The sequence below is a fragment of the Amblyomma maculatum genome, chromosome 4 (genome assembly GCF_055883805.1).
Source record: "Amblyomma maculatum isolate TAMU_Amacu chromosome 4, ASM5588380v1, whole genome shotgun sequence".
Taxonomy (NCBI): domain Eukaryota; kingdom Metazoa; phylum Arthropoda; class Arachnida; order Ixodida; family Ixodidae; genus Amblyomma; species Amblyomma maculatum.
Window position 1 is genome coordinate 93,583,839 of NC_139347.1, and position 10,527 is coordinate 93,594,365.

Genomic DNA, 10,527 nt, shown 5'->3' on the forward strand with positions numbered 1-10,527 from the left:
ATTTCGACCACCTGGGTATCTTTAACGTGCGCTGACATCGCACAACACACGGACGCCACTTCGTTTCGCCTCCATCGAAACGCAGCCGCCGTGGTCGGGTTCGAACCCGGGAACTCCGGCACAGTAGTCGGGCGTCTTACCACTGTACCACCCCGGCGGGGCTCACCACCAACGAACGAGAGACGTTTTCGGTCAGTTGATGAGAACGGCTGCTCTTTGAGACAGTCTACCTCCCAAGGATGCGGGGCCCTCTTCATTTCTTATAACCATAAATAATACAAATGAATAATCACTTCAACCTTCGCCGAGCACCCAACTCGTAACTCGCAGCTACAGATACCTCCATACTCTCACTTCTGTTCCAGTGGGCACTCAACGCACATAACGGATCCAGTGATGTTCATTTCCATTAAACATGCCGAAGTATCCATAGAAACAGCACATGCATCTGTAATTACAGAAGTAAATTGTTGAGAATCACCTTTCTAATAACACGGGTAGTTGGTAGTTGAGCCCGAAAAACCTATGGTTAGCTTTGTGCATTCTGTACGTTATAGAGCAGCACCGGAAAGGACATCGCGACAAGGAAGCTGAGATAAAGCCAAGCACGCACAGTGAGCTGTCGCGAGAGGCCAGGAAGGCTAGCGCAAAGGAGAGTCTACACAGATCGATGGGGAAATAACGCGCACAAAAGAGCAGGCAAGGAGAGGAAGTGCGTCGCGCGTCCACAAGCCTTATCCCGGGCTTTGAACGAGTTGGCGCACGCTAAGCCCCGTGCGGTCTGGGAAACGGGGCGGCGAGTAGATCGACCGACCGAGGTCTTTCGGAGCGCCCAGCCTCGTCGCTCTAGGGGTAGATAAAGCTCGGAGCGCTAGGGCCAAGTCGCAGCAACGCTGCCGGCCAAGACGACGATAGTGGTGCTGCGCCGCACCCGCCTGCAGACGAGCGAGATCCTGCACGCTGGTTCTCTTCCTTTCGTGGGCAAGCGTGCAGAAAGAAGCTCTTTCCACCAACATAGAGCATACAGAGGAATAACAAAAAAAAAAAAATGATTCGCACGCCACCGAGAAAGCGGCCGCGCTCGTAAAACGACCTATAGCTCTAGCTCTATGGCGATCTATAACAGCCACGCCACCACCGGCACCGCTATACCTCGACGAGGGAGTCGAACATTCGCGCTGAAAATGGCAGGAGAGACGCGTCATTTGGAGTCCAAATAAAAAAAAAAAAATAGACACCGAAGAAAAATGGAGGAACTGCGAGAGAGAAAGAAAAGAAAAAGCGAAAGGTGATATGCAATAATTGAAGAGTTTAGAGCGTATATGTGAAGGTAATGCCATGTACTGAGCGTTTCCCCCACAGTCACGCCTTTTTTTTTTTTTTTTTTTTTCTGCCTTATTTTCGTACTTTGTTGCCTTATCAGTACGCGTTCGAGCTCCGCGGAAAATGAGGAATTTTTTTATTCTTTCGCACCGCTCCAGCATCACCTATAGAAAACATCAATGGTAACCGAAAAGAAAGAGAGAAAAAGCCGCTCTGAGATTAAAAAAAAAAAAAGGAAGGAAATACGCATCGTCAAGCGCGCTTATACCGCTGCTGCCTCCACCACAGCCGACGACGACCAAAATGCTTATCGAGCGCGGTACTTCCGGGGCATTAGAAGGAGATTAAAGCAACATCACGGGAGCCATTTTCAGTGCCATCTCGGGAAGACTGGGCGCATCGCTGACGTCGTCATCGCTGTAGCGGCCGCCGTCGACGTTCATCTCTGCCTTCCCTCGGTCATCGTACCCTCTCCTAACACTCCCGCCAACACTCCTCCTCCCGCACCATTCCACCCCTCTGTCACCTCACGGGCCCCTGCGAACCGCTTTGGCAAGTCACAAAGTTACGGCGCAGTCTCCTCATATTTAGCCTCCTCGCCCTAGTCTGTATCTTGTCCAGTGAGCGAATATAAGCCGTACGCGGGGAACTGCTTGCTTGCTGCTTGTAGGCGCGCTTGACTAAGTGCTCTCCCGAGAGGACAAATTATGCATATTATGACGGAGACTCACTGGTACGATGCGACGTCTTCAAGACACTCGCGCGCTCCCTGCCTAAGGCGAGCTAATTTGGAAGCACTCGACGTGTTTCTGTGGCGTGCGGGTTAAAGATACGACGAAAACCTCGCTGAAGTACACCCGCGCGGTAGGAAACCCGCTTTATTAAACTAGATCGAGCAAGTAACAGCTTGGGGAACCGACCATGAAGTCTGGAAGATGGACACAGTAAGAAAGAAAAATAAAAAGAGGTGAAAAGCTTACGTGACCTTTGGTAGTTAAGGGTCGCATAACACTTCTGGGAGATTGCCTTAATCGAATGACTTGAGTTGCGCTTGACGTAATGATCCTGCAGACTTTTTGCACACGGCAAATCGAATCTTTAACGTGGACTCTACGTTCACATTTGTTATCTAAATCTTGCAGTTCGTTTGCTCCAAAACTTATCCATAGGTGGCTGGGGAACAAAGTTCCGCACTCATACCCGGCAATTTCTTATGAGCTGCGAGCACCGCATTTAGAGGTGAATTATTGCCTCGTTGTGAAGCCCGCGAGTCGACTGGCTACGAAGTAGAGAAAGCTGCACAAAAATTGGCAATTCTCATCAAGAGCTCCGAGAACGATTTAGCTACCTCATTTTGAGCAGCCTCCTCTACTTAGTAGCCAGTCGACTCTCAGGCTTCCACAATGAGGCAATAACTCACCTCAAAATACGCTGCTCGTAGCTCATAAGAAATTGCGATATTGCGTCCGAAACTTCGTCTCACAGCCACCTAAGACTTTATAGTGTGTTTAAAGATCCCGAGGTGGTCGAAATTACTCCGTAGCCCTCCACTATGGCTCCACTTTCTCTCTTTCCACTTTCATTCCCACCTCCCTCCCTTCTCTTACGGCGTGGTTCAGATATCCACAGAGTTATCACGCAAAAAAAAACTAACATAAGTCATGAAGGTCCCGTAGCTGTGGTGCAGTGGTAAGACACCTGACTACTGTGCCGGAGATCCCGGGCTCGATCCCGACCGCGGCGGCTGCGTTTCGATGGAGGCGAAACGAAGTGACGTCTGTGTGCTGTGCGATGTCAACGCACGTTAAAGATCCCCAGGTGGTCGAAATTACTCCGCAACCCTCTACTACGGCTCTCCTTTCTCTCTTTCCACTTTCTCTCCCACCTTCCTCCCCTCCCTTACGGCGCGGTTCAGGTGTCCATAGAGCAAGTGTGACAGATAATGCGCCTTTTCCTTCCTGCGAACCAATTAATGTTATTATTATTCAAGTCGTGAAGCCCTGCCGCGGTGGTGTGGTAGTTAAGATGCCCGATTATTGAGCCAGACCGCGGGTTTGATCCCGGCCGTCGGCTGCGGCGTTTCTGATTTATTTATAGAAAGGGAACGGCACGGTAACTGTCTCACTTATTTTCTGTGGACACCTCAACCGCACCGTAAGGGAAGGGAGGAAGGTGGGAGTGAAAGTGGAAAGAGAAAAAAAAGGAGCCGTAGTAGAGGGCTACGGAGTAATTTTGACCACATGGGGACCTTTAACGTGCGCTGACATGCGGGGTTGGGACAGGTAGGTCACCACCGCTTGCGGCGGGGGCTAGCCAAATTTTCTGTTGTAGGCCGTCATTGCACTCGCCACCACTTCGGTGGTGGACGACGGCTGCTGTTGCAGCGCGCGTCTTTCTTTCCCTCTTTCTTTTCTTTCTTCTTTGTTTTCTCTTCTGTCTGCACGAGGCAGCGGAGGTGGCTCAGCTACAGAGCCAGTAGCAGCTGCCCGTGCATTTTCTTTTCCTTCTTCCTACAGCCACAACAACAACAGCAACAACATCGCACAGCATACGGACGCCTCTTCGTTTCGCCTCCATCGAAACGCAGCCGCCGAGGCCGGGTTTAAACCCGGGTACTCCGGCACAGTAGTCGGGCGTCTTACCACTGCTCCACCCCGGCGGGGCGCGTTTCTCTGGAGGCGAAATGAAGAGGCCTCCGTGTGCTGGGCGATGTCAGCGCGCGTTAAAGGTTGCCAGGTGGTCGAAATTACTCCGTAGCCCTCCACTATGGCTCCTCTTCCTGTCTACCCACTTTCACTATCCCTTCCTCCCTTTCCTTGCGGCGTCGTTCAGGTGTTCATGGAACTAGTGCGACAGATAATGGGTCCTTGCTTTCCTGTGAACCAATTATATTATTATTACGGAAAGACCGTCCGGTGTTGTGCGATGTCAGCGCAGGTTAAAATCCCGCAGGTGGCAGAAATTACTCCACAGCCCTTCACTACGCGACCTGTTTCCCTTTCACTCTCACTTTTCTTCCTTCCCTCACGGCACGGGTTAGGTCTCCGCGAGAAATCTGACAGACACGGCGTTCTTCCTTTCTTATCAAACAATTTTAAATTTACTAAAAAAAAATATGATAGCATGATCTGGACTTTATTGGTATAGGTGTTCACTATTTTTCGTGCTGCCCATCCAAAACTATAACACCCAAAAATCTGACATAACGAATAATTTATTTATAAAATTGGACAATGCTACCCTGCTTTTCAAAAGAAAGGAGCACCTCCGGCGCCGTACGCGTGCTCTTATACCTACGTGTACGGTAAGCCTCTCCCGCGGTCTAACCCTTGCAGAGGAGGTGGCGCTTCGGAGAATTAGAGTTGGGGTGGCCCTAACACCAGCAGTGATCCGAAAGTGGCCACAATTTCGGTACTTATATCCACCCCCTGTGTGCCTCGTATGCAAGTCTAGAAATATAGAAGCTGACATCCATCACCTGCTGTGGCAATGTCCAGCGTTGAAGCCGATGCGGATCCGGCACCTGATGGCAGCTGGCCTTTCCCCCCATAATCCGCAGTCATATGCCGTTTGTACGCTGGGACCCCATCATTGTTCCCTCCTCTATTTCATTGCATCAGCCAACCTTTTTTTATTTATCTGACCACACCCTTTATCCATCATAACATACCTTTTATACCCTGAGGCAATAAACTTCGCAAAAAAATTATTTATAAATTATGAAAAAAGACAGAAAGATGGCTTAGCTCTGCTATACCTGGACGTAGCGAAAAGCAATGACTACCTCTGGATCAGAAGAACTTTTCACCGGCCTTATGCGCCGTTCGCCAGCATGAGCTAAAGTCTCCTTGGTTTCCAGGTTGATTGGTTGGTTGGTTTGTGGGGTTTAACGTCCCAAAGCGACTCAGGCTATGAGAGACGCCGTAGTGCAGGCGTCCGGAAATTTCGACCACCTGGGGTTCTTTAACGTGCACTGACATCGCACAGCGCACGGACGCCACTCCGTTTCGCTTCCAACGAAACGCAGCTGCCGAGGCCGGGATTCGATCCCGCTTCCTTGGGCATAGTAGTCGAACGCCGTAACCACTGCGCCACCACGGTGGTTTCCATGTTGAGTGCGTCTAAGTTCACCGGCGTTCTATAATTCGTTTACGGAAAAGGAAAGGCGCAGCATCTGTCACTCGCAGATAGGGGGCCTCAATGTAGAGCGCCGCCGCCGAGGCACTCTACTCGCAGAAGGCAAGAAGGGCCGCCCGGCGGCGTTGGAGCGCACTGGTTCTCGCTTAATCCTCATAGCTGTCGGCAGATGGGTGACGTCACATCCTTGACGTCACCCTATTTGAGTAACAACTGTTTTAGTCTTTGGTACTTTTAAATTGTGCGCCAATCGCAGTATCTGCCACTCATGGAATCCCGCTATCATCCTCTCGGTAGACAAGTAGAATTATGAAAAGCGTTTCTCGAACCTCCAAACTGGATGCCGTATCAAGATGCATGTGTTTGCCTCCCAGAATCTTGCATGTTTTGATGATGGTGCATTGTCGGGCTAGGTATATGGCGGGCTCGTATTAAGCAGCCTGGTAACTGTAGACATGGACAAGTTTAAGTAAACGAAGTTTGTCCACTTTTCTACGTGTTTTTTTTTTTTTCATGCAATAAAGAAGAAAAAAACGCGGGGCGCGGCATAGCGGTGAAGCGCTCAGCTGGGGATAAAGGAATGAAGGTTCGATTCCCGAATGAAGACTTTTTTTTTTTAATGAGGAGGAGCCGCACACCTCTTAAGTGTTGCTAGGCAACGCCGGCAGAGCTTGGCAAGGGGGCTGCGCAGCTGGCCTCGGCTGTGACGTCACGGCATATGGCACACGGCATACACGAAGCCCGGCTCCGACTCTAAAAACGTGTATTTAAAAGGCGGTGTTACATGGACTATAGCTGCAACACTCACTACACTCTCATTGACTCCCCTGATGGGGCTGGGACAGGTAGGTCTCCGCCATGTAACACCGCCTTTTAAATACACGTTTTGAGAGTCGGAGCCGAGCTTCGTGTATGCCGTGTGCCGTATGCCGTGACGTCACAGCCGAGGCCAGCTGCGCAGCCCCCTTGCCAAGCTCTGCCGGCGTTGCCTAGCAACACTTAAGAGGTGTGCGACTCCTCCTCATTAAAAAAAAAAGAGTCTTCATTCGGGAATCGAACCTTCATTCCTTTAAACCCAGCTGAGAGCCTCACCGCTATGCCGCGCCCCGCGTATTTTTACACTCTCATTGACTCCCCTGATGGAGCTGGGACAGGTAGGTCTCCGCCGCCCCGCCGGGGTGGTGCAGTGGTAAGACGCCCGACTACTGTGCCGGAGTACCCGGGTTCGAGCCCGACCTCGGCGGCGGCGTTTCGATGGAGGCGAAACGAAGATGCGTCGTGTGCTGTGCGATGTCAGCGCACGTTAAAGATCCCCAGGTGGTCGAAATTACTCCATAACCTTCCACTACGGCTCCTCTTTCTCTCTTTCCACTTTCACTCCCATCTTCCTCCCTTCCCTTACGGCGCGGTTGCGGTGTCCACAGAAAAACAAGGGAGACAGTTACCGCGCTTTTCCCTTCCTATAAATAAATGTTTTTCTTTTAAATCAATCAGTAGGTCTCCGCCGCTTGCGGCAGGGGCTAGCCTGCCACCGAATGTTTGTTGTAGGCCGTCATTGCACACGCCTTCGCTTCGGTGGTGGACGACGGCTGTTGTTGCGGCGCGCGTCTTTCTTTCCCTCTTCCTTTTCTTTCTTCTCTATTTTCTCTTCTGTCTGCACGAGGCAGCGGAGGTGGCTCAGCTACAGAGCCATAGCAGGCCCGTGCATTTTCTTTTCCTTCTTCCTACAGCCACAACAACAACAACACAACACTCTATCACTATGTATAAGCAATAAATAAACCACCCCGCAATGTTTTTTATTTCTTGCTTTCTGCGTGTTTTCGCGTCACAACTATGACAACGTCGACATCGGCTTTTCTACGACACAGGGCTATCCAGAAAAATTTTTGGGCTGGTCATTCATTCAAAGGGCTGGAATACAGGTGATTCATACTGCAGGCCTATAGCACAGGCATGACAGTCAAAGCAGAAAGTAATTGTTATATCCTCCTCCTCCGCCTCCTCCCCCTCACCACGACCACCACCACCACCATCATCAGTCTCCTGACTACATCAACTGCCAGGTGAACACCAGACCTCCATCTCTTCACTTACTTGGTCATGCATGTGCCCTTCCTCATATCACCCCTGCTTCGTTTGCTTTTTCTTGGAACGCAGTCCTTTACCGGATATAAGCACCGGTTACCATTCCCTCGTATTGTATGCCTGGCTCATGCCCATTTCTTGCTTATCGTCGTCATGCTTTATTTTACAAACCTTGTCATGAGGGACTTGATCTTTTTGCAGCAGTCCTTCTTGCGCGCGATTCCCAGGATGCATCTAAAAATGCAATTGACCGCCTTGCTATACGAACCGTAAATATACGCACCCCCTCAAAACAAAAGGAGACATAAATAAAGCTATTGATCAGAGGGGCCGAGAAACATTTCCCTCCAAGAACAGGAACGTGACATCCTTACCGCTGGCGTCCCATCGATTGCGCGGCCCAGACGAGATGAGGGCAAATTGTGTCAGGCATCTTGAAAACTGCTCGTCGTTGACCTTTAACATATGCTGCCGCTTCGTTAGGCAACGCAGAAAGCTTAAAACGACGTCTTTGCGACTAAGCTCCCTAGACATTGCTTCCTAGTTTTTTCACCGCTGCCCAGTTTAGGTCAAAATATGTTTCGTTAGATTATGTTTGGGCACCACTCTGTGAAAGATCGGGCTCTTGGCAACTTTAGTTTTATTCAAAGCGCGTTTATTAAACTTTTATTTCAGTTAACCGGTTTGTACGTTAGTGCATTCCTGCAAGGCAAAATAAATGTGAATAGAGCATTCATTGATTATATGTAGGATGACAATGAATATAAGGCGAAGGGGGGGGGGGGGGGGGGCTATGCGCAACTGCCTAGCTTGCCTTTCTTCCATCCCACGTACTGGCACTGAAAAAAACATCCAAACACAGCAGCAACACCATACTAATGCCAATTTTAGGACTGCGGCACGCTGCTAAAGGCAGCAAACGTTTCCATTGCTGAGGGAGACCAGGTCTTGCCTCAACCCTCAGATCAGATGCGTGAATTGCTGGTCGAATTCGTTCATATTGAGAAGCGAAGTCCTGTGGTACGGTATATATTGGGCAAAACGAAAAATTTTTAATCGAGCGCCTCCAAGAATACGTCAGAAAGCTGCAGTATGGGGCTGGGAAAAACACATGGCTTTGCACATGATCGAGTGTTTCACCGCATTAGTATTGTTGGCAAGGGGAAGCCGAAACACTAGCTTGAGCTGCTTCAAGCGTTCCTAAAAAAGAAAAAAAAAAAAAAAAGAATGCGCATTCTAGGATAAGCGAAGAGCCCGCGCTTGTGACGAAAAAATGGGAGTTTGAAGGAATGAATGATGGCCTATTGATTAATGTTTTGCATGTGCGCTACGCAGGAAAATGTTTTGAGTACGTGGATGAGCATTAACTAAATCAGTTGTAAAATGATGTGTGTGTGTGTGTGTGTGTGTGTGTGTGTGTGTGTGTGTGTGTGTGTGTGTGTGTGTGTGTTGGTATGTCTGTATGTAAGTTTGTGCATGCGTACGTGAGTGTGCGTGCGTTCGTGCCTTCGTGTGTACGTGCGGCCGTGCGTGCGTGCGCTTTCGCGCTTCTTACCCAGCTTCTGCTTCCACGAAGAAGGTGCCCTGTATTTACAATACCATATTAAGAAACGTCGTTGGAGAGGTGAATGAGCTTATGTGAGCGCATGCTTTCTTATTCGCCACGAATACCAAATAATGATAGTGCATTGTTGTGCCGGTGGGGTTATCACACAGTATCCCACCGTCAACAGGGTTGTGCCAAGGAGTTGGTTGCGTAGCGCTCGTCACCCGTTTCGTAAACGAGGGCTGTCAGCTCCCTGGGCGGTAGCAATGAATCCGAGTCGGCACTGGTTATATGAAGAAAAAGCTTTATACACTACATGCCTTTACACAACGAGATCGGCTCTGGGGCCGAAAGCTAACATAGCAATACGCGACGGTCCTCGCGCAGCTACGGCCAGGGTGGTGGTGGTGGTAAGAACATTTATTACCTATACAAGGGCCTGGAGGTATGTTCGGATCGGCCCATATGGGACCGGTCCTTACAAGCACTAGGTGGAGGTCCCTAGTTTGGGACCCCAGTGGCGGTTGCCGCCGCCCGGGCACGCCCGACTAAAGCTTGTTGGGCCTGTAAGTCGTGGCAGCCGAGCAGGATCGTCTCCCAGTCCTCCCAGGTTGGGTTGGGGATGGGGGGAACAGCCGGATTAGAGGGGCAGGCCCATACCATGTGATAAATGTCAGAAGACACCGCTCCACAGTGTGAGCAGCTGCCACTAAAGGAGGGGTCAAAATGTTTTAGTGCTGCCGGGCACAACAATGTATTGGTGAAAAGGCGGAGAAGGAGATTCCGCCGCGTCCGCTCTCTCACGGGGCGAACTGCTTCCGATGGACGCTAGTGACGAACTCACTCTCGGTGTCTCGAGCGGAAGCACTTGAGTCTCCGTAAACCGAGAAACCGTTGACGCTCAAATGGTCCAATCCGACGGCAGCACTTTCGCAGGGCCAATGGGAGAGCTAGCTGCACTCTTGCTTCAAATATGCCGCGGAGCGAGATGGCGTCCACCGTCTGGGCCACGGCGTCGAGCTGTCTGGATGCTCAGCTCATGTTCATACACGTCGCTTCTCTCCCCTTGGCACGGCTCGCTTCCAGTGCACCGGCGCTTTGCAAAGCAGTATCCAAATTTTGTGAAAGAGACGTTCGCCGGAGAAGTTTGGGGTTCCGGCAAAATTTTTGGGCGGCTTTCGCCGGGCACAACAGTATTAGTATTTGAGTCATGGAAGAAATAAGTAATAGTCGGAGGCTCGTCAGGTAACAAGAAGTCTGGGAAATAAATAACACTGATTTAATAATCTTGCGAATTCTATACTACGCAGGACTTTCACGTGGTGACCAGTCTCAGAGTCAAGGATCGTCCTGACGTCATCCAAGCGAGTGGACCACGTGGCCGACTCCTCCCCTCCCCCTCCCCAGTCCCAAGTCGGCCAATGATCTTCCGC